Here is a 24046-nt window from a genome sequence, read left to right as displayed (position 1 = left end):
TGCTCCCCAAGGTGAGAAGCTTGGTCTTATGAAGCCCTTGTTGAGCAGTTCGTTAAGTTTACCAGATAATTCCTGTATCTCAACTGGTGCTAATCGGTATGGCGACTTAGCTACTGGGGTAGCTCCTGGAATTAAGTCGATTCTGAACTCGACCTGTCGTTGCGGAGGTAATCCTGGTAGCTCTTGTGGAAAAATGTCAGGGAAATCGCTCACTACTGGGATGTTCTTTAGTTCCTTCGTTTCAAGGCTTGTATCGACAATGTGAGCAAGGAATGCGCAACATTCCTTACGTAGATATTTCTGTGCTTGGATACTGGAGATAATACGAAGACTTGTACTGGGTTTGTCACCGTAGACTATAAGAGTTTCGTTAGACAGAAGGTTTAGATGGATTTCTTTCTCAAAGCACATGATGTCGGCGCGATGAAGACTTAACCAATCCATGCCGATGATTACGTCGAAGCTTTTAATTGAAACCGGCATGAGGTCGATTGGAAATGAATGGTTACCTAGAGTTAAGGTACAACCTAAGTATATGCTCTTGGTGCTTTCAGTTTTCCCATTAGCCATTTCTACCATGAATTGTTCTTTAAGTGCGTGTGGTTGATGTTTAAGTATGTGAGCAAATTTATGGTTCACGAAGCTTCGCTCCGCTCCACTATTGAACAGAATGCATGCATAGGAGTTATCGAGAAGGAACGTACCAGTCACCACTGTCGGGTCAGCAACTGCTTCCCCATGGCTTATTGCCAGTACTCTCCCCGATCCACCTGCATTCTTTGATTTGGGGCAGTCCCTCTTGTAGTGGCCTGCTTCACAACATCCATAGCAGGTTGGGCTCGCGCCTGAGCCAGGGACTTGAGTGATCGGTTTTGCCGGAGACCTACAGAAACGGATAGTGTGTCCTTTCTTATCGCAGTTGGAACACTGCATTTCACGGCAGTGGCTGTTGTGGTGGACGTTGCATTTGTTGCACTTAAGCAAACTTCCTGCATACTGCTTCACCGGAGCAGTAGCAGAAGTAGGGGTTATTGCAGCATGTACAGCCACAATTTGCTGCTTTTTGGCAGCTCGCTGCTTCTTCTTGTCATCCCAGAACTTCCGCTTAGAGTCAGCGAGTTTGGAGGGTTCCAAGACGGCTTGAGTTGTTGTCGCTGTTGGGAAGTGGGTTCCATGGTCGATGAGTCGCTGTTCCAGCCGCTTGGCACTGTCGAAAGTAGTAGGGTTTGATGATAGAACATTTCCTTGGTACGGAGGCACTAGCCCCTAGATGTACCTTTCGATCTTTTTCCCTTCAGTGGGAACCATATTGGGGCAGAGAGCCACCAGTTCACTGAACCTGGAGGTATAAGCGACAATGTTGGTGCCCTTCATGGTTAGGCTCCAAAGCTCTTGTTCCAATTTTTGGATTTCGCCCCTTGGGCAGTATTCCTCAATCATGAGGTCTTTCATTATTTCCTAGCCCATGTCGTTGGCTACAACAAGGGTTAGGGCTTTAACGTGGACATTCCACCACGTCAGAGCTTTTCCTTCAAAGGTGCATGCGACATATTTGACTTTGCTCGCAGCAGGGCATGAACAAATTTTGAAGACTGATTCAGTCTTCTCGAACCATTGTGAGAGGGCAATGACTCCGTCGGTCCCATGAAAGGACTTCGGCTTGCAGTTGGTGAAATCTTTGTAAGAGCACTCTCTTGAGCGCACAGGGGTTTCAACCCGAATAGAGTTAACAGGGGTTCCACCTCTACTGGCATCAGTAGAGTGATACTGTGACATGGCAGTTGCCACTGCTGCAGCTACGACATCATTTAGGGCTGCAGTATCGATGACCGGAGGCGAAGGAGGCGGTGGAGGTGCAGGGTTATTCCGGGGAGATTTGCGAGGAGTCATCTTTCAGCTATAAGTTGATAAAGACAGATACAATGGTAAGAATCAATTGTAAGCAGGTTGAGAGTGACACATGGGCTAAATAGCCATAGTCCAATAGTTGAATGAGTGTACGAATTGAATTCACAATAGGGAAGAATAGTAGGAAAACACAAGTGTAAAAATTTTCTCACAGGTTAGTTAGCTGTCAATATTACTGGTAGTATTGATGTAATGGGTTCCAGGGAAAAATTAACCTGACAGTAGGTCTTACATCATACCATACGGAAAAGTTTGACAATTACTAGATTCCTAGTTAGCGTACTGAGAGTTAGGAATATTTTACAGACAAGCGTTACCACAAGCCCAGATACTAAAGGCTATTTCTTAATTCAAAAGACAAGATGTACTATACATCTTCTAACGACGATGGGAATTCCTAGGACAAATCCTCATATCTGCCAATTGATGAACCACTTATCGGAGGTGTCGTTCGTGAGCTCTTTGGCGAACTCAAAGTTCTGCGATTCGGTGGTTAATTGTTGTCGCAGTGCGTCATTGGTTCTCCTCGTCCCTTCGAGCGCTTCTTCTAGATGTCGAATGCGGACGGTATTAACGCTTGAGTTGGCATCAATTTCCGTGACTCGGTCGATGGCTACTCGACCTTGCTCGACGTTTCGAGCAATTCTACGGTCCCCAAAGTAAGGTAATGGTTGCCCCTGTTCGTCGCTCCAACGATTCAAGTTGTTTACCCACAAGGGAGTGGGACCTGGATATGCTGTTCGGGGATCGTTGTTCGGGGCTTGACCTACGGGAGGTAGATTGTTGACTTCCGGCTCAGAGTCAGATCCATCTGAGAAGCCTTCTGCTTGATGATCATCCAAAGGGATTTGGTGCTCATCATCGGACTCTGCTTCGAGCCATCCTGCGTTGTCTTCATTTGGGAAGTACAGGTCGCCGTGATGAAATCCAACCATGATATCTACGCGAGAAAAGGGCTATAAGAATCTTTTATAAATAAGCGTACTAAACAAAGATAATTATAATATGATCTTCATCAATCATGTCAATACTTGTGTGGTGTATACCAGTTATATGAAATTAGAGTAGGATAGCCATTCGAATAAGTGGCCCTAACTCCAAATCCACAACCAAACAAGGAACAGGAAGCGAGGCAAAAGTCACAGATTCTGAGTCTATAATACCTAAATTTCATATAACCTTAGCGTACACACTTAACAATTATTGAACTACTTGATAGAGACCCTTTTTAGTTCTCAAGTATGTAGTTATAGCAACCCAAAATACTCCTATAGTATTTTAGACTTATGTTTTGTTCTAATGTTCTTATCATAGTAGTCTTGGTAAGTTTTTAGGCTTGTTAACATATCACAGACATTCTAGGGCATATGCTAATCACTCCTCATACCAGCATAGTTGATCAAGCTATGCCATTCCCAAGACTGATCATACATCCCCGAGCTTACCTGTGACATTTAACAATCATAACACTTTTGTTCTAGTCATTGTGACACTGGTTTTAGTATGAATGCAGCCTAGTATACTTAATTAAATATTTTGGTATTCAATGTATAGACTCTTGGTCAGAGTGTTTTAATCCCAAATGGGTTTATAGTTTAGTATATCTTTTATGGGTTGATATACTTAATTCACTATAAACAATGCTCTGATACCAATCTACCACACCCCAAAACCGAGAACGGTGGAAATGTTCTGGGGCGGAGGACGTCATGTAAAGTATCACAACACAGTAATAGTAAACAAGCAAACAACATCATCCATTGCATTAAATATATAATTTTAATACAAGCGTGTTCTGTACAGTTATAGACACCAAAAATAATGTAAATGAAAATAATAAGATGAGTCTTGGATGCGCTCCATCTTCTCAAAAGCTGGCCTCGGTACCTATCTACCGATGACCTGAGAATACAAGTTATTTTGAAAGAGTTTATCAGCATTTAAGCTGGTGAGTTCATAAGTATTTTAGTGTCGGTGTTTGTTATTAAAACGTTTGAACATGTCTCAAGTGTATGTTTGTAAAATGTATATAGATGTTTGTAAAAGTTTGAATCTCTCAGAAAAACCTATATTTTCTATTAAAAGTAGCCTTCTACCAATGTGTAACTGTTTTGTATGTTTGTTTATCGTAAGAGTGTGTAATTTTCCAAGTGTAACTATCATTATCAAAATATAGTTTATACCTTATTGTTTAAGTGAAATAGTCACTAAATGTATATAAAGGATAAATTACTGTAGTACTGTAGTATTGTATTATAAGAACTACTGCTGTACTAACTACCTTAAACCGGATTTATATTAAGGCATCCTGTGATTAATTGTACCATACTATCGACTGGATAAACAACGAAAAATGTAGGTCGTAAAATGATATGACGTTTGGCACCCGCAGACCTGCAGGTCTGGCTGTAGCTAGCAGCAAGTTGTAGGATAGTCAATCCAGTAGAGATCTATACGCAAACTCACGCTCTCCGTCCAAGAGAATTCTGGTTACAACTCGGGTCATGACATTTAAGGCATGCCCGATACAGTGGATCACAATTGTAAACGTATTAATGTATAGATAATGTAATGTTACTTCTTCTAGTATCGTTGTATATGTTCTCTTCCTAGTATAGTTGTATATGTTCCTCTCTAGTATAGTTGTATGTGTTCTTCTCTAGTATAGTTGTATATGTTCTGCTCTAGTATAGTTGTATATGTTCTCTTTCTAGTATAGTTGTATATGTACTCATAGTAATGTAATGTATATGTTCTCATAGTAATAAGTATTGACTCATGAATGAACTGACACATTGATCCAGAAATTGAAGTAGTATGATCCTGTGTTACCCCGATGGTAACTTAATAATGATGTAACTAATACGCATGAATATGGAAGTACTTTTATGTCTATATATGCATATATGATATATAATTAATATTGAAACGACCTTCGGACGGCTACCCGACATCCCACCAGACCACATCCAAATCGAGGAAAAGGAAATAGGGTGGATGGCCTTCCTAAGACCTTTAAACATTTCTTATATATCTACACATATATGGACATGCAATTTATAAGAAGTATAATAAAGTTTAAATAAAAGTATTTGATAAGTAAAAGAGTTTGTAAAACATTTTGAAGTAAAAGAGTTTGATAAACATTTTGGAATAGTGATGAAATCATTGGTTTTGTAGTTATTAATCACATGTGATTGATGTAATAACTACAAGTATTCAACTTGTATTCCCCCCCATAAATGTATTTAAAACATTTAAAAGTATTTCAAAGGTTAATTAAAAGGGTATTAACTCACCTGTAGTGAGTGGTTCTGATAACAAAGTTGGATTTGATGCTAGGTGTCAAGTGGTGAGTTGAGTACACACGCGAAGCCTATTTAGCATATATTGGCACATATATGGATATAATTAGTGTTATGAACAACTAATTGATGATTTTGGGACCATCATAGGGACTAGTAAACACTTACAATGAAGTGTTACAATCATATATGATTGTATGAGAGTTTATAAGGCTATACAAGAGGGTGTATGGCCAAAATACACATTATATGTGTGTGTGCGGCCAGGTGTGCGGCCTAGTGTGTTGCCAGCACTTGTGTGCGGCCCTGTGTGCGGCCATGTGGGTTGCCAGATGGTGTTCTTGGTGTTCTTGGTACCTTTTTATGAAGATCTTCAAGGAGAATGGATGATACTTGAGAGCATCTCGTGTTCTATGCTTGAAGAAAGGAAGGAAGTGTTCAAAAATGATTTAAGTGTGGCATATATAGGTGGAGTGTGCGGTTGGGAAAGGTGTGAGGCCGCAAATAAGAGTGTGTGGATGCACACTCCATGTGATGGAGTGTTTGGCCGGATTTTGATTCCTACGCTTCGAGTTAACCCTTTTTAACACTTCTATCTTGATTATATCACATTTAGAATGCTTCATTAGACTCTAAAGGGTACTACTATATAGTAAAATAAGTCTAATATTGGAAAGAATTGAAGAGTGCATGCGAGAAGTTTTTCGGGTTGCCACACACGACGTGGTGGCTGACTATTGATTATTGATCGTTGACTTTCATGTTTTTACCTGTTTGACTTTTGGTAAAATTGCTAGTTTTAGTTAGTAGACTAAGTGTTGGCCTTATGTGATTCTACAAGTGGTGTATAGCATCAGTCTTCCGATCTCACAGGCAGTGGTATAGTTACTTTGATCGAGAGACATAAGTCTTCTCACTATACTATGTAGAATGTTATATAGTCTTTGTGACTTTTGCATGAAAGACCATGGTATGACCACAACAGTTATATGGAAGACCATAGGAGGACCATGACAATTGTATGAAAGATCATGGGAGGACAATGACATTCGTACGGAAGACTATGGGAACCATAACAACTAAAACTGTAGGAGGACTACAACAACATAAGTGACTGTAAGACTATGAGAGGACCATAACATACACTTTATATTGTTGACATGTATAATATGTGGTATTTTTTGGAAGTCACTAGGCTTTGTGCTTACTTTTTCAATTTTAAATGTTTTAGGTATTTCTAGTAACAAAACGTAGGGTCTAGCTTGATCGTATTGTACCCACCGAAGATTCTACATTTTGTTTCAGGACGTTCTAATAATTATAATGGAACTTCTTTTGATACTATGATGATCCTTTTATGAAAAGGAATGAATAGTTTAAAAATAAAAATGTTAATTTGTGTTTTTGGGACGTTACATGAATCACATATATTTCTTTAAAAAATTAATATTTTTTTGGTGTTAACCTTAATTTGTGTTTTTGGATGTTACATGTATCATATATATATATATATATATATATATATATATATATATATATATATATATATATATATATATATATATATATATATATATATATATATATATATATATATATATATATATATATATATAAATTAATATTTTTTCTTGGTGTTAACTTTTGGATTGTATCCCTCTCTGGAGCCTGCAGATCACAAAGGAATTGATATACCGTTAGTTTTGTGCCCATGTTGTAATGTTATGTTGAGAACATTCATCATTTGTTTGTGGAATGTGAGATACCGGTGAAACCATAAAATGTAGTTGTGAAATGGTGCGACATAGACCTTCCAATAAACATTCAGGTGACCGAATTGCTTCACTGGGTTAATATTTCTCGGATTTCGAGTGAAAAGAAACGTATCATATATGTCATTATTTGAACTACATGGTTGGTGATATCGAGATTCATATATGACTTGCATGGTTGGTGTGATATGGAGATTCATAAATGATTTGTTCTTTAACAAAAAATTGAGATTATAGTTTTAGTTTTAATTCGATAGTTGAGTATTTGTTTTTATGGTTCATATATTAACATTAAAAAAAGCTTATATAAAATGGAGTGATTGGCTTTAAAATTAGATACTTACTATGTGGATTTATTTTCCTTTCTAGCTTTTTGCTATAGGTGATTAGGTGGTCCTTAATAATATTGAACTGTTAATAAAATGCTATGAATAAAAATTTAAATTACATCAACTTTTTTAATTAAAAAATTGGAATTTGACACATGTTTCGTTGTTTATGGATCCAATAGCCATACCAATCATCCATTATTAGCAAAGCTGCTGGTCCATATTGACCATTTGACTTCTTTTTATATGACGTATTTCCATGCAACAACACGCCAAATCTCCACACATGATTTCTTCTTCTGTACCCTTATTTTTCGATTGACAATAAAAGTGACCGAATGATTAAATTTCTGATAATCAAATTTCAAATTCAGCCAACCTAAAATACCATGTATAAGAAAATTCGTTTTATTAATATCTTAAAATATTTAACAATAAACAGATAAATTATATTGTTTTTTAATTAAGTTATACAAAATAATAATTACTTGCATTAAAAATTTTAAAAAGACATGCTGCGTTAAAAATACGTATACCTGATGTAAGTGTGTTGCATTATTTTGCTTTTAAACTTCTCCGAAAGCTTTTTAATATTAATTATTACATTTATCGTACACTTTTTCATTAAAACTATAGTAAGTTATATTTCATGCATCAGTGATTGTACAAACGTGTTTAGATTTTATGTTTATGATCTATGTATTATTCCTATATAAACTCATGTATCTCTTACAAGAAAACTCGGGTAGGAGCACATTATCGTATGTTAACTCTTTATCCAAGGCACCTTTTTCTTCTCCATCTCTCTTCAATCAAAAATGCCTACACACTTAGTAGTCTCCTTTCTTACACATTTGAAATGGGCACTTGATTTCTTGACTCATCTAATTTTTTTCCACCACCGTATGGTTAGCTTGCCGGAGGACCACTACCACCATGGTGGCGGCAGTGCAGCTTCTTTTGATGAGGTAGAGTGTGGCGTCTGCTCAAGGAAAATAGAAGACGATGATGAGATGAGAGAGTCGAGGTGCAACCACTTTTTTCATAGACATTGTTTGGATGTATGGATTGCATGTAGACGTACAACCTGTCCTTTGTGCCATGATAGTTTGACCAAGATTGATGGTGGTCGTATGATTGGAGATTGGGAAGTGCTTTACTTTGATTATTGTAATGCGAGATCGGACAGTGACTATGGTTCATGGTGGCTCCGGTGATTCACCGACAAGATGTATAAACCATAAGTCACCCATAGAATAATATCAAATAATGTACAAGAAAGTAGAAACTAAGAGTAAGTATGTAACATCTTGTAAATTACGTTGAACCTTTAATGATTTAATATGAATAAAACACACTTTTACTTATATGTGTATTGTTTAGATAGAATCATTAGAACCTTGTATTTTTATCTATCTTTTTTGTTATTTAAGACATGGTATGTTATAAAATCTACGTAATTATAGCATTGCACATTTTATTATTATTTAGATATTATAATGCATGTGAGTTTTTTATTAAGTTATAGAAGTGCAAAACGACTATATCGATCCAATATATTTTGAAAATACTTTGCCATTAAGAAATCAAAGTATAAGATTATAATAAACAAAGCAATAATAGTATGCTTAGATCTCACTGTTGAAATAATATTAGATGGATCGACGGATACTTTACACATAGCATTCTTGAATTTCTTAATTACAAGAATGGACAACGGATCTATAAGGGCCTTTGATAATTGATGTCAAAGAATTTACTAGTAAATATGAATGTACTGCCTTTAGTAATTGGTATATAGATGAGATTCGTACTTTTGAGTTTAGCACATAGCGAATTTTTTATTCTGGTTAAAGATTTAAACAAAATTTAAATTTAGAAAACAATATACAAAGTTAAACTAAGTTAAATCTGATTTCTTGTGTAAAAATCGAAAAACATAAGAGTTTTGGAGGTGTTTTGAAATTCTGAAGACTAATGGCATTGACAAACCTTTCTTTGGTAAGAATTGCACTTGAGTTGTTCGCAAGTAATAATCTAACTATATTCAGATCATCCTTGGGAGGATATGAAAAAAAATCACACTTGAAGCTGATCAGTTTGAGACAGATGACTTTTGTAGTTGCATTGAAGGGACCATAAAGTGGATGTTCCTTCAAGAATTGGATCACAACTTGATTTGTATCATCAAATTTATCATTAGGATTAAAAGGGGTACAATAGTTGCTTGAAGGACCAAATATTGGATATTTGGATAACCAAAACATAAAACACAGAAACATAACTTTAGATCTTGATTCTTAAATCTGTCAAAATAAAAGTTTAAACCTGAAAGAAAGATTACATACATGTTTCATTATGATCTTCGGATCTAAAGTACTGAGTTGGGTTTTCCAATTGATCTTGATAACTCTCTCTAAAATCCCTATAAAAGTCCTAAACGAATTTACATGTGTATTTCATATATCTTCATATGTTCCTCATCACATGTATATCTAGATGGAGATATACGTTAATGTGAGAGATGGAATGAATATACAAGATCTTGAGTCAAACAGGGAACTCAACCTGTAAAAAGTAACTTAGTATCCTATAAATCGGTCCATCAACAACTTATATTCTTACTATAATAACTAGATTTAATGATAATATATACATATTTATGAAGTGATCCATAATTATATACCAAACTCCTATTGGATCACGAACACATATATATATATATATATATATATATATATATATATATATATATATATATATATATATATATATATATATATATATAAAACTGTCTAAGTGCTTTAATGAATATTATCATAATATTGGTATCCTAAACAATCTCATCCATTAATCATAATGGTATATGATAAAAACGGTATTCGTTACAATTTACAAACTAAATTTATTAATGCTCAAATATGCATATATTAAACATAAATGTGTGGTTTTGAAATCAAATTAGATTTCCTATGAGTTCCCAATTAGCTTAAAGTGAAATCAAACATCAAATAAGTGCAACTATTAACGAAATTAACTGAATCCTTAGTCTGTATAGAAAAATGTAACTGTTCTTAAATAAAACACAAAACACAAACAAAACTCCCACTAAAAAAAATATCACACCAACGTATGTAGTATGCTCGTAAAAGACCTTGGGAGGTAATCCATTTATGAGCAGATCCATTATATGGAGTTTATCTATATGTGTTTTACAAATATTTGTCCATTTGCACTATTTTGTTTAAAACCATAAACTTAACGTTAATATGCTTTGGCTTAGTAGAACATTTGTTGTCGTTGGAATATAATATTGTTAACTTATTGTCACAACTTTAATGGTCTTCCAGTACAAATAATACATGTCATTATGACAAATTAATGCAACCATATTTCATAATTTGATGTCAGATAGCATGCTAAAACTTATGTTTCCATTATGGAAGAGGCTACTGAAGTCTATTCCATGAAATGACACATAAAGCTTTAGATGAGATACTTTGGGATCAGTCTGATATGTGGCATACAAACCTATTGCGAAGACAATATCTGGTCTACTTGAAGTCAAGTTAAGTAGTGAACCAATCATTTCTAGGTATATCTTTTGATCCAATCATTCTCCTGAATGATCGAATGTGATTTTGTACCAAATGTCACCGGAACCTTAACTGAGGAGCAATTTTCCATTGAATATTTCTTTAACAGCTACGTGGTGTATTTTTCTTGATGAATGAAGATTCCTTGACTGACTTGCTTAATTTGTAGTTCTAGAATGAAATCTGTCTCTATATTCATACTAATTTAGAACTTGCATGTCGTAAGCTTCATGAAGTCATCTAAAATAACTTGGTTTGTTGAACAGAAGACGATGTCGTCAACGTTAATTTACACTAACATAAGATGCGTTTCAATTAACCGTATGAAGATACAAGGATTAATGATTACACTCTTGAATTTGAATTCAGTGAAAAAATGTCGAGAGAGTTTCATACCAAACTTTGGGTGCATGCTTCAATCCATATATCGTTTTTTCCAATTTATAGTATTGATTTTGGAACTCAGATTTCTCAAATACTATAGGTTGTCATATATGTACCTCTTCTTTGATCTCGCCATTTAGTAAAGCGCTTTTAACATCCATTTGATGTACTTTAAAATTATTATACATTGTATATTCTAGAAAGATGTGTATGGCCATTAGCCTTACAACTGGAGCATACGTCTCGTCGCAGTTAACACCTTCCAATTGACTATATCTCTTACCTACTAGTCGGGCTTTGATGCGAATAACCGCACCGGTATCATATAATATTTTTTAAAATACCCAACGAGTTCTAACTACGGTTTATCCCTTTGGCTTTGGGAGAAGCTTCCAAACTTTATTTATTTCAAATTATAGAAGAACTTCTTGTATAGAATCAATTAATTCATGTACCAATACAGCATATTTGATGGTTTTTGTTTGATCGATGACTTTAAGATTGAGTGGTGACAATGTTTAGGCAGATCATCAGATCATCGACATCATATTCAGACATAAGGACTTCCTATTTATCTGGCTGTGTGGATGAAAATTTTCCATATGTATAGACGTGATAGGTGATGTTAAACAGCTACATGCTAATAGATACTTTTAATTGTAGGAGGTGGCTTTATCGGAATGTCTTCAATGTTTTCCCCGTCAACTTTTGAACATCCCATGGATTGATCTTGATGTACATAGGACGGATGTGCAGTTGATGTTTATGGTTGCTCCCTATGGACTATTGAAGTTTTCCTCCTCAACATTTACAATGATTATGGGAACTTTTGTTTCTATATCCTTAATATTCTCATCTTTAGAATCTTCTAAGACTTGTGATTGATTTTGTTGTACAGCTCGACAAATTTCTTTAATAACTAGAAACTTGATGGTTGTAACTACAACATAATTTTTAGTCACACTTTCCCCATCAATCGACTATGTGGAAGTCTCATGTAATGAATCTTCTGAGAGAGAAGGTCCAGATGCTTTGGTGTGTTTTAACAAAGAAGTACGAGAGACTAGAATTTGTGCGAGTCTAGCAATCTCCGGAGGATCAAAAAGAGTCTCATAGTTAAGTTCAACTAAATTGAGTGGTCCATATTGGATTAGAACATCACATTTTATGTTAAACTTAGTTTCATTTGTTAGATATACTTTCTGGACATAAATTTCATCAAATTTCATGTCGAAACTTTCCTCTATTAATCATGTTCTTTGGATGAGAACCCTATAGGAAACTCAGTTGGTAGAGTAACCCAAAAAGATACATTCGCTTGATTTTGGAGTGAATTTGTTGTCACGATCCTTGTTGTTTTTCACAAAACACCTACAATCGAAGATACGAAAGAAACAAATGTTAGGATTATGATTTTTCAAACCTTCGTGTGGATTTCTATTGAGGAGTTTGGTGACGATGATTATGTTTTGAAAAAAGAAGGAATCTAAGACAACATCAACCTAAAACTAAAGAGATAAATGTATGATGTTAAGCATAGATGTCGCAACTTCTACCAGGGTTTTGATTCTTCTTTCTACCATGTCATTCTGTTGGGTTGTACAAGGTGCCAAGAAATTATGCTTGATGCCTTTCGTCACTAGGAACTTGTTTAAGATACAATTGGTAAAATCTGTTCCATTATCACTACTTATCTTCCGGATTGGTAACTTTATTTGAAGTTCATTCTCCTTGATGAAGTTGAACATCGTTTGTGGTGTTTTTAATTTCAGCCTTAGAAAGAAATCTAAGTGAAACGAGTGCAGTCATCAATGATGACTAGGATCTATTTCTTGTGGTGAAGGCTTGCAATTTTTACGGGTCGTAGAGGTTAATGTAGAGCAGTTGTAATAGCCTATAGATTGATGAGTCTATAATCAGAGGATGAATTCGCTAGGCTACTTTCCATTACTCACAAGCAGGGCACAAAGTATCATTGAGAATTTGAGGAGAGTCAATCCTCGCACCATCCCTCCAGCGACCAAATTGTTTATGTACTAAAAGTTAAGATGATCAGAATTCTGATGCCATAGCCAACCAACCTCAAAAACCGCCTTTGACAGGAAACACAATTGTGGTTTTCCAAATACTTAAGAGATATCTAAGGGAAACATCGATCCATTGGCTTTGGATTTTATGAGACATCTATCTTTTTCCTTTGTCATGATGTTGTTGTTCTCATCATCAAATTCTCTACGATGATCAGCTTTGTGGAGTTTCCCAATAATTATTAAGTTGTGTTTTAAACCTTCAATGTAGGGAAACCCTTAGAATTGAGAAATTCCCTATAGCACCTGGTTCTTGGTACGTGTTCTTTTTTTTAAATATGTTAATATTTTGCCTTTGGCCTTGGACTCGGCGAGTTGAAGGACGAACTCGCCGAGTAGAAGCGGGATGAGGCGCATAGTTTAAGTTGTGGACTCGGCGAGTAGACCCTGTTTGGGCAAAAATCCTAATCCGAGGGTTTTCACCCTATTTAGACACCATAACTCGGCCTCCTTAGTCCCATTTGCTCCCAAAAGACCCCCATAGCAAACCTTAGCCGTTAGTGAAGCAATCTAAGGCTTTTGGAGTGATTTTGGTGCTTTTGTGATCCAAGGAGGGAAGGAAAATCTTGAAGGTTCAAGAGGAGGCTAGAAGGATTCGCTTTTGAGCATCATTTGCTGACTTCAGAAGGTATAAAGTCTATACCTTGCTTGCTATTTTGATAGATCCCATTTTGTTGAGTTTTAGGGATTTTCTAAGCCATTTTGGTCACCAACCATGATTCCAAGCATGGTTGGAGGATGATGTTTCGGATATAGGTCCTTTGAGGGGTTACAAGGCAAAAAAGGAGTGGCTTTTGCACTCAAGGAAGACCCCAAGCATTGTGAGAGCTTGTTTTAGGACCTTTTGAGCTTAAAGTCCCATGCAAGTATGTAAAGGTTGTAACTTTACGTGCTAGATCGCTTTTAGAAGCGTAGATCTACATTTTTATCAAGTGTTGTACATCATAAAGCGAAGATTCAGTGAGTGGTTGTAACCAACTCGGCGAGTCCGTTCGTGGACTCGGCGAGTCCAAGGTTCTGTCCCATATCAGTTAAGGGTCATAAGGACATAGTTGAGTGTGGAAAGGTTTTAAGGGGGTCCCAAGGGGTCACCTAACGTTCTGGACTAAGCCATTGTTCTGGAAATTCATGAGACTCGGCGAGTGCACGAACAGACTCGGCGAGTCCAAGGCAATCTTCTTAAGGATGAAGATGAACTTGACGAGTTGTTCATATAACTCGGCGAGTCAAGGACAGGACCTGAGTATCAGTTTATGATGAACTCGACGAGTTGTTCATAAAACTCGGTGAGTCGGATGAGGATTCAGTTGATGTTAATTTAGAAGGAAACCTCATCGAGTCATCGCCTAACTTGACGAGTAGAGACGGGTTTGAGGTTTAATGGAAGGATAGGGACTCGACGAGTTGGCGAGCCAACTCGATGAGTTAGGTCAACTAGAAGTTGACTTTGACTTTGACTTGGTCAGGGGTAAAATGGTCATTTTCCCTAAGAGTACATGTCAGTTTCTAACTAAGTGTTTTGTGGGAATTATAGCTGGAGGATTTTCGAAGCAGCAGCGGCAGCAGTCAGAGGATTCCCGCATAGTTCAGCAGCTACTACGAGGTGAGTTACCTTCCAGTAGCGGTGGGTCTAAGGCCACAATGTCGGCCCACCAGTATGAGACGTATGATAGATGATTGTCTTTGTGATATCATTTAGGTTTGTTACTACCTGATATGTTATATGCTAGCATGATATGTTGTATGTGATAGTAGTAGAGTTCGGTTATTAGGACCGACGGGTAGTCAGACACCCCAAGTACGTCTGACAGTATGTGATGATATGTTTGCATGCTGGCTTGTTATGTTAAATGCGATAGAGGTAGTAGGAAGGGACTAGTCCCCGAGTTCGGTTGTTAGGACCGAAGGGTAGTTCAGGCACCCAATATGTCTGATAATATGCTTATGTTCTGTTATATGTGATAGTAGTAGTAGGGGGTGAAAGATTCCCCAAGGTTCGGTTGTTAGGACCGAAGGGTAGTCAGCACCCCAGAATTGCTTGACATGGGTAGGTCGGCACCCTAGAATGGCCGTACGGGTAGGTCGGTACCCCAGAATGGCCGTACTGGGTAGGTCGGGCACCCTAGAAATGCCTGGTAGTATGTATTTGATATGATTGTATGGTATGTGGTACGGCGATAGAACTCACTAAGCTTTGTGCTTACAGTTTCCAGTTTTGGTTTCAGGTACCTCTTCAGTGAAGGGGAAGGAGTTGGAGCGGTAGCGACACATCATAGACACACACATTGGTTTTCTGCATTATGAGATGTTCTGGGATTGTACTCTGACATTATTATTATTTTCATGTTTTGGGTTTTCAGACACGAGATATGTATTATGAAATGATATGATCGGATAATGTTTTACTACAAACGTTTTACAAACCACTTATTTTAAATGAAATTTTTGGGCGTGAAAATTGGGTCATTACAAGTTGGTATCAGAGCCCTGGTTTGAGGGATTCGGACACACCCTCGAGGTGTCTGAACTCAAATCGAGGGACTAAAATATTTTGAAAAGGAAATGTTTTCTAAAATTTAAGTAAAGAGTTTTTGAAAAAGAACGAAGTGTGTGATGTGCGCGACCGGCCGAGCTCAAGTAAGTATCCGCCAAAGTACCCATACAAGTTTATGTTACGTTTATCAGTTTCAGTAGAACAGCATGCTGGAATAAGACTAAGGATCTAGGAGTGATGCCTTATGTGCCTGTTTTATGTGCCTCAGCTTATGAGAGTTGCATGCTAGAATTGAGTAGACAGCAGTAGGATAGCCTGTCTAGGTTATGCCTGATAGTATGAGCTTAGCATTGTATGCTAGTGCAGTTCCTGTTATGAGGATAGAGTTCCTTGAGATTGTTCCCTTTTTGTCTGAATGTTGTTCGCTTTGTGATATGTGGGCTTTGAGTGATGGGAGTTAGCTGGTAGGTGAATACGTTAAAGTCACATGTGATCAGGGTTGAATAACCTCAGAGTGTTGGATTTGACCCTATTGCGTAGCTCTTGTTTGATTCCTAACTGTTGTAGGGATGAGTCCCTTACTCGGAGGATTAGCCGAGCCTCGTTGCATGTGATGGTATTTAGGTAATGGCTAATTGGCATTACAAAGAGACCTTCAGCAGCTGAGGACCGGTTTGGGTGGAGTCAAAGGTTTCCTAGTGTTAGCCTAAGATGAGAGTAGAAGAGGTCAGCAGTGGTAAAAGGGATATGGTGGAGTCAAGGCAGTCCTTGAGGAAGGTACAGATAGATGTGGAAGGTAGTATGGTCCCGTACTACTGAAAGCAGAGGATCCGTACCCGACTTGAGGAAGGCTAATACAAGACCGGGGAACTTGTAATAGATGTGATCCCTTTAAAGATATCAGTATCACTAATGGTTTCCTGTATGTACTATGAGAATGGTGGTACTGCATCAGAGGCCAACAGTTGGCAGTTCTGGAGAGGGATCGGGTTCGGGATCAGGTTCCGAGCTAGCAGATGAGAGGCTACGTGAGTTCATCGCGTCAGCGATCACCCGAGGCATCCTTGAGTCGACCCCCATCATTTTATGGTCGACCAAGGAAGGGATTGTCGAGCTGATGGAGGACCGCCTTAAGGCGTTCAGGAGTGATATGTCATCTGGCCAGTCAAGATCTCGCACACTGTCCTTTAAGGACTTCAGGGGCAGTAGTGCGCCGGATTTCCCTAGGGCGAAGGACCCCATTGCTGCCAGACGATGGATTGCGGACAATGAGTCCACACAGCTGACCAGCTTCTGCCCTGAGGGGTCGAAGGTGAGGTATACAGTAGGATGTTTACGAGACCGAGCTAGAGATTGGTGGGAGTCCGTCGGTACTCATTGGGAGCCTCGGCTATTGAGGCTATGACCTGGTCAGACTTTGTGACCAGGTTTAAGGCAGAGTTTGCACCGACTGTGGAGCTTTAGTAGCTGGTCAGGGAGTTTTTAGATATGAGGAATACGACGGAGACTATGGCGGAGATCACCACCAAGTTCCGGGAGAGGGCATTGCTGGTGCCCCAGTATGCGGGAGATGAGGATATGAGGAGGACCTGCTATCATGACATGCTGCGAGCCGACATTTGGGAGCATGTTAGTTTTTCAGCTTGCCCTACCCTGGAGTCCATGATTGCCAGGGAGAGGGAGAGGGAGATTGATATGGACCATGTCCAGAAGAGGAAAGTAGATGAGGGGCAGTCGATTGGGGCTTCGAAGAAGAAGCCCAGGCGATTGGATGGTAGGCCGAAAGGCCAATCAGGACCGGGCCATTGCAGGAAATGCGGCAGGCCGCATGAGGGGGCATGTAGACTGGGATCGTCAGGCTGCTGCAAGTGCGGCAAGTCGGGGCATTTCAGCAGGGATTGTACTACCCCTACACCGGTTATTCAGACATCCGAGTTGTTGTGTTTCCACTGCAACCAGAGGGGCCACAAGAAGGCCAATTTCCGCAAGTTGACAGCAGCATTAGCGCCAGTGAAGGAGCCAACTCCAGCGACCCTGCGGATCACCGATGGACGGCAGGGCAAGGCAACGGCTCCAGTGGTGAGGAGCCGGGCATTCCAGTTGACTACCGAGGAGGCTGTAACAACGTAAAATTTAAAAAAAATCACATTTTTAAACACATTTTTCCAAACACATTTATCAATAAAATCCCATTGTATCATAACTTTTTTTTCACAAAATATTTCCCAAGAACAAAATACATAAAAATCCATGTGTGTGTACGAATCATGTCGGCGCCTTCCCGCAATCATCACTGGTACCTGAAACACATAACACATAACACTGTAAGCATAAAGCTTAGTGAGTTACCCAAAATACCATACATAACACATACTAACCACTCGAGGCTATAAATCTGTGGGCCCGTGGGCCCTAACTCTATGGACCCTCTGGTCCTAACTCTGTGAACCTTTCGGTTCTAACTCTGATATACTCTAATACACACTTGATATAACCACATAGAAATAATGCAGTACAAGACATCACATAACTGCATATGATAACTCTATCATATAACTCTAGTTACCACTCAAGGTAAAGTATAGTGAGAAGACTCACCTCAGATGTCCTGGTAAATCGCTGACTCAGTAGAAATACGATCTAGCCTCCGCCTAAACACATAAAGTGATACTCTCATAAATATAAATCTCATAACTAGAATCAACCCTCTTTAGGCACCCTCAGAAGGGTAAAAGACCATTTTACCCCTCCTTTGGCTCAAAGGCCCTCATTGTTGACCAAACCCTAAAAGTCAACCAAAGTCAACGGTCAAACTTTGGCCAGACTCGTCGAGTGCACTTGGGCTACTAGGCGAGTCCACATGTGTCCACTAACTCTTTAGTCCCATTTAAAACGTGGAGTGCCTCCCTTTACTCGACAAGTCCCCACGTAAGAATCGCGGGGTCACCCCGACTTAACTCGCCGAGTCTCAAGAACAACTCGGCGAGTACATGCCATGCACAAACTCCATTGAGCTCCTGAGGTCAGATCTGCTCCTCTAATCCATAGATCTGGCCTTCCCAAGCATAATAATCACATAAAGTCCAGACCTTGACACTCATATATCATCTAGATGGTTTCATTTGGTGATTTAGCCCCAAAAATTACATTCTAAGATCATGAATCCCAAGATAATTCATAAAGCTCCAAGGGTTAAGGTCTCTAGACCTCTTTAAGTCCAAATCCAAAGCATAAACTCAAGAAGGAACCAAGTGCTCGACATAACTTTCCTCAAAAGAGGTTAGGAAACCCTAACTCTAAGAATCAATTCCAAAACTGAAGAAGGTCCGAATAAATAACTCAAGTTGAAGTCTCTGGACTCTGAAACCACTAGAATCACACCTCCTTCAGTCTCCTCTTGCGCTTGATCACCTTCTTCTTGCTAAACCAAAGATAGAAAGATCAAATATGGCTTCTCCTTCCTCCCAAACGATTTAGCTCACTTAGGGTTCTCTCAAGGGACTGGTAGCCGCAATGGGAGGCTATGAGTTCCCTTAAATAGGCTCCAACCCCGGGGGATGAGGGTTTCATTAAACAGCGTGGACTCGCCGAGTCCGGACGCGAACCCGGATGATAATCCGCGACCCTACTCGGCGAGTGTAAGCATCAACTTGCCGAGTTCCTTCACAAATTCCAAAAATAAAATATTAGAATAACAAACCTGGGAATCCGGATGTTACAGTTATCCCCCACTAGAATCAGACTTCGCCCTCGAAGTCTCATTCTGCAAACAACTCTGGATGTTGCTCACGCATCTCGCACTCTGGCTCCCAAGTTAGGTCTGACCCTTTCCTATGCTGCCACTGCACCTGTACCAGAGGCACTTCCTTGTTCCTCAGAACCTTGACCTTCCGATCCCTAATTGCCACCGGTCTCTCAACATAGTTCATGCCTACATCCACATAAATATCCTCTAACGGTACCACTGCCGACTCGTTGGCTATACACTTTCTCAACTGCGACACGTGAAAAGTGTCGTGAATCTGACCCAACTCTGCAGGTAGCTCCAAACGGTAGGCTACCCTGCCTACTCTCGCGATCACCCTGAAAGGTCCAATATATTGAGGCCCCAACTTGCCCCTCTTCCTGAATCGGATCACTCCTTTCCAAGGAGAGACCTTCAGGAGCACGAGTCACCGGCCCGAAACTCGAGCTCGGACCGATGCCTGTCCGCATAACTCTTCTGATGAATTTGAGCGGTCAACAACCTCTGTATGACCCGTTGTATCTACTCAGTCGTATGAAGCACAATCTCTGTACTACCCATCACACGTTGCCCTACCTATCCCCAGCAAATGGGGGTCTGACACCTCCTTCCATACAACAACTCAAAGGGTGGCATACCAATGCTCAAATGATGGCTGTTGTTGTAGGAATACTCTGTCAAAGGCAAATATGTGTCCGAACTCCCACTAAAATCCGACACACATGCTCGGAGCATGTCCTCGAGCGTCTGAATTGTCCGCTCACTCGGCCCGTCAGTCTGTGGGTGATATGCAGTACTAAAATGCAACCGCGTATCCAACTCCTCATGAAATTTCTTCCAGAATCTGGAAGTGAAACGCACATCTCGATCCGAGACAATCGAGATCGGAACTCCATGCCGCGAGACCACCTCTCTCACATACAACTCTGCCAGCCTCTCTGCAGAAGTGCTCTCGCTAATAGCAAGGAAGTGAGCGCTCTTTGTCAACCGGTATACAATCACCCAAATTGCATCAACACCCCTCGCAGTCCTTGGCAATTTGGTGATAAAGTCCATAGTTATCTGTTCCCACTTCCACTCGGGAACCTCTAACGGCTGCAACTTACCATGCGGTCTTTGGTGCTCGGCCTTAACCCGACGAAAGGTTAGGCACCTCTCAATGAACCATGCAACGTCCCTCTTCATACAGGGCCACCAATATTCCTTCTTTAGGTCCAGATACATCTTAGTGGCCTCATTATGGATCGAGAACTTCGATCAATGTGCCTCTTCCATCAAAATGGTACGCGTCCCACCCCCAAACGGTACCCAAATCAGACCCTGAAATGTCATAAGTCCCCGACTATCGGTAACGAACTCCGATACCTGCCTGATAACTCGCTCCCTCTTTTGGTTTTCTGGTCTCACAGCCTCAGCCTGGGCCCCTTGAATGGTGTCCAACACCGGAGTCATCATTGTCAGTCTCATACAAACGTCTCGCATCAAGATGCTCTCCGTCCTACGACTCAGGGCATCGGCTACCACGTTAGCCTTACCCGGGTGGTACAGGATCTCACAATTATAATCCTTTACCACATCCAACCATCTCCTTTGATGCATGTTCAGGCTGGGCTGATCAATCAATTACTTCAGGCTCTTATGATCCATGTATATGGTAGACCGGACCCCATACAGATAGTGACGCCAGATCTTGAGGGCGAACACCACTTTCCCTAACTCTAAATCTTGGGTGGGATACCTTGCCTCATGAGGCTTCAGCTGCCTCAATGCATATGCTATCACGTGCCCCTATGCATAAGCACCGCTCCCAACCCTGATATCGACGCATCACAATATACCACGAAGTCCTCCATTCCCTCCGGAAGGGCTAACACCGGGGCTTCGCATAACCTCTGACGAAGTGTCTCAAAAGAGGCCTGCTGCTCTGGGCCCCATGAAAAAGCAACGCCCTTCCGGGTCAACTTGGTGAGTGGCACGACGATCTTGGAGAAATCCCTGATAAATCTCCGATAATAGCCTGCCAATCCTAGGAAACTCCTGATCTCTGTAGGTGACCTTGGCACCTCCCAACTCATCGGCGCCTTAATCTTGGCCGGATCGAACAATATCCCTTTCTGGTTAACGAGATGCCCTAGGAACTGGACCACTCGTAACCAAAAATCACACTTGGATTAGTTTGGCGTAGAGCCTCTCCTATCTGAAGACTCTGAGGATCTCTCTCAGATGTTCCTCATGTTGTTCTTTGGATCTTGAATACACCAATATTTCGTCAATGAACACGATCACCGAGCGATCCAACATCGGCCTACATACTCTGTTCATGAGGTCCATGAACACCGCCAACGCGGTGAGCCCAAAAGGCATCACCAGGAACTCGTAATGCCCGTAACGAGTCTGGAACGCTGTCTTATGGATGTCCTCATCTCGCACCCTCACCTGATGATATCCGACCTCAAATCGATCTTGGAGAACCAAGATGCTCCCTATAACTGATCGAACAAATCATTGATCCTCGGCAACGGGTAACGGTTCTTGACCGCCAGGTTGTTCAATTCCCTGTAATCAATGCACATTCGATGTGAGCCATCCTTCTTCTTAACAAAAAGGATAGGCGCACCCCATGGCGAACTGCTCAGCCGAATAAACCCCTTCCCCAGCAGCTCCTAAAGCTGCAAGGATAACTCCAGCATCTTTGGAGGTGCAAAGCGATAAGGTGCCTTGGCGATAGGTGCAGCTCCCGAAACCAAATCGATGCTGAACTCAACCTGCCTCTCGGGAGGCACACCCAGTAACTCTTCTAGAAATACATCCGGGAACTCACGCACTATCAGAACTGATAAGTTTAAAAACAAACTTGAAGATCGATTAGATCTATAAAACAGGTAGAGAAATAACCAAATAAACAATAAGAACAAGCAAATGGATCAAAAGGTGTCGAATGATTTAATAAACAATCCTCAGAAGAGCTCGATAAAGAACATCAACTATAGAGGATTTTAGGGTTTACAATAATCAATGAGAGTGACGACCGCTGCCATATACGCATACATGCATGCATATATTTATATTAAAACCCTAACAGTTTATCTAAGAAAAAGAAGACTAATCTAGATAACCACGGATTGACAAGCCCAATCCGGCTATAAACAAAAGGGCAACACAATAATCTTCAACAATCTCCCCCTTTGCGTCTTTGGCACAGAGGCTTCATTCCCTTTTAACAGCAGAAGGTTTCTTCACCGTCTCAAAAATCCTCGGTATAATGGCCAGAATGTGATGCCTGAAAGTGATATACCACCGAAGCATATCAGTGAAGTTCTTCTTGTCTGCTGTAGAGTTCTGCTTGCATCGGTGAATGATGTTTATGATATGCTCCAGACAATCTGTTGAAAACAGATGCTTGTCTACCAAAGAAAACAGAAAATTGTGCCTATCGCCTCTTGTGAACATGATCGTCAGATTTGAAGAGTCAATTTGCCCTAACTTCATTTTGTGCACATCTCCTATCTTGGAAGTAGGCTTGACGGTCGGTTTCTTGTTCATTATTTTTGCTATTTCCTGATCCATTGTGGCAAGCTCATGGATATAGGAAGCCAACATTTTTTTGAGATGTTTCAGAATCGGTTCATACTCTTTTTGATTGGAGAGAAGAATGTTGTATAGCAGAATCCAATCATGAGGATTCAGACTGGGAAGATCTGCCAGAGAAATAAAATGTTCTGTGTTGGCTATTCCTCTGTTGACTTTGAAGTTAACGTTCACAAATTTCCCAGCCTGTGTTGGTTTCAGTACCTTGACCTTTATTATCTTCTGTGCACTCCATGTCAAGTACTGTGGTTGACCATACTTCAAATAAAAATCTATTAATTCTCTATCAACCTTCAAGTTAGGATGAGGGACATCAGCAGTGACATCGAAGCAATGAAATGTAAAAGCCTTTCGTGTGATTGGCATGTCAAACTGCGAGTCTTTGGTATTCTCACACTCAAAAGATGCAATCGGTTCCAACCATTACATGGAGGGAAACTCAATTGCTTGATTAATGAGTGTGTCTCAGTCCCATTCTGGGAACAGAGTCTTCTTGGCCTGTAGAGCATCCTCATCCTCCTTGATTCTTCTTTCTTTGGCCTCTGCCTCTCGAGCTATTTTCAGTGTCTCATCCAGCTCTTTGCCTTTTTTCTTTCGTTGAAAAGCTTCAGCGATAGTTTCATCAGTATCTGACTCGCTCTCAACACGTAATTGTTTTCCAGAACCCGAAGCTAAATTAACCTTCGATTCTGTCTTTGGAGTACCCTCCGCTCCCCCTTGTCCCGGAAGAACAAGCTTCTCCGAGACACCCTTCATTTTGCTCAAAATGTTAATCGCAGGAAGGAGTTTAGCTTCGAGATGCTGTCTGATGGTAAGGGTAAGAAACGGATCATGAGTG

The sequence above is a fragment of the Lactuca saligna genome, chromosome 4 (assembly GCF_052625555.1).
Source record: "Lactuca saligna cultivar CGN05327 chromosome 4, ASM5262555v1, whole genome shotgun sequence".
Lineage (NCBI taxonomy): Eukaryota > Viridiplantae > Streptophyta > Magnoliopsida > Asterales > Asteraceae > Lactuca > Lactuca saligna.
The sequence above is the reverse complement of the archived record's forward strand: the minus strand, read 5'-3'. Positions refer to the sequence as shown.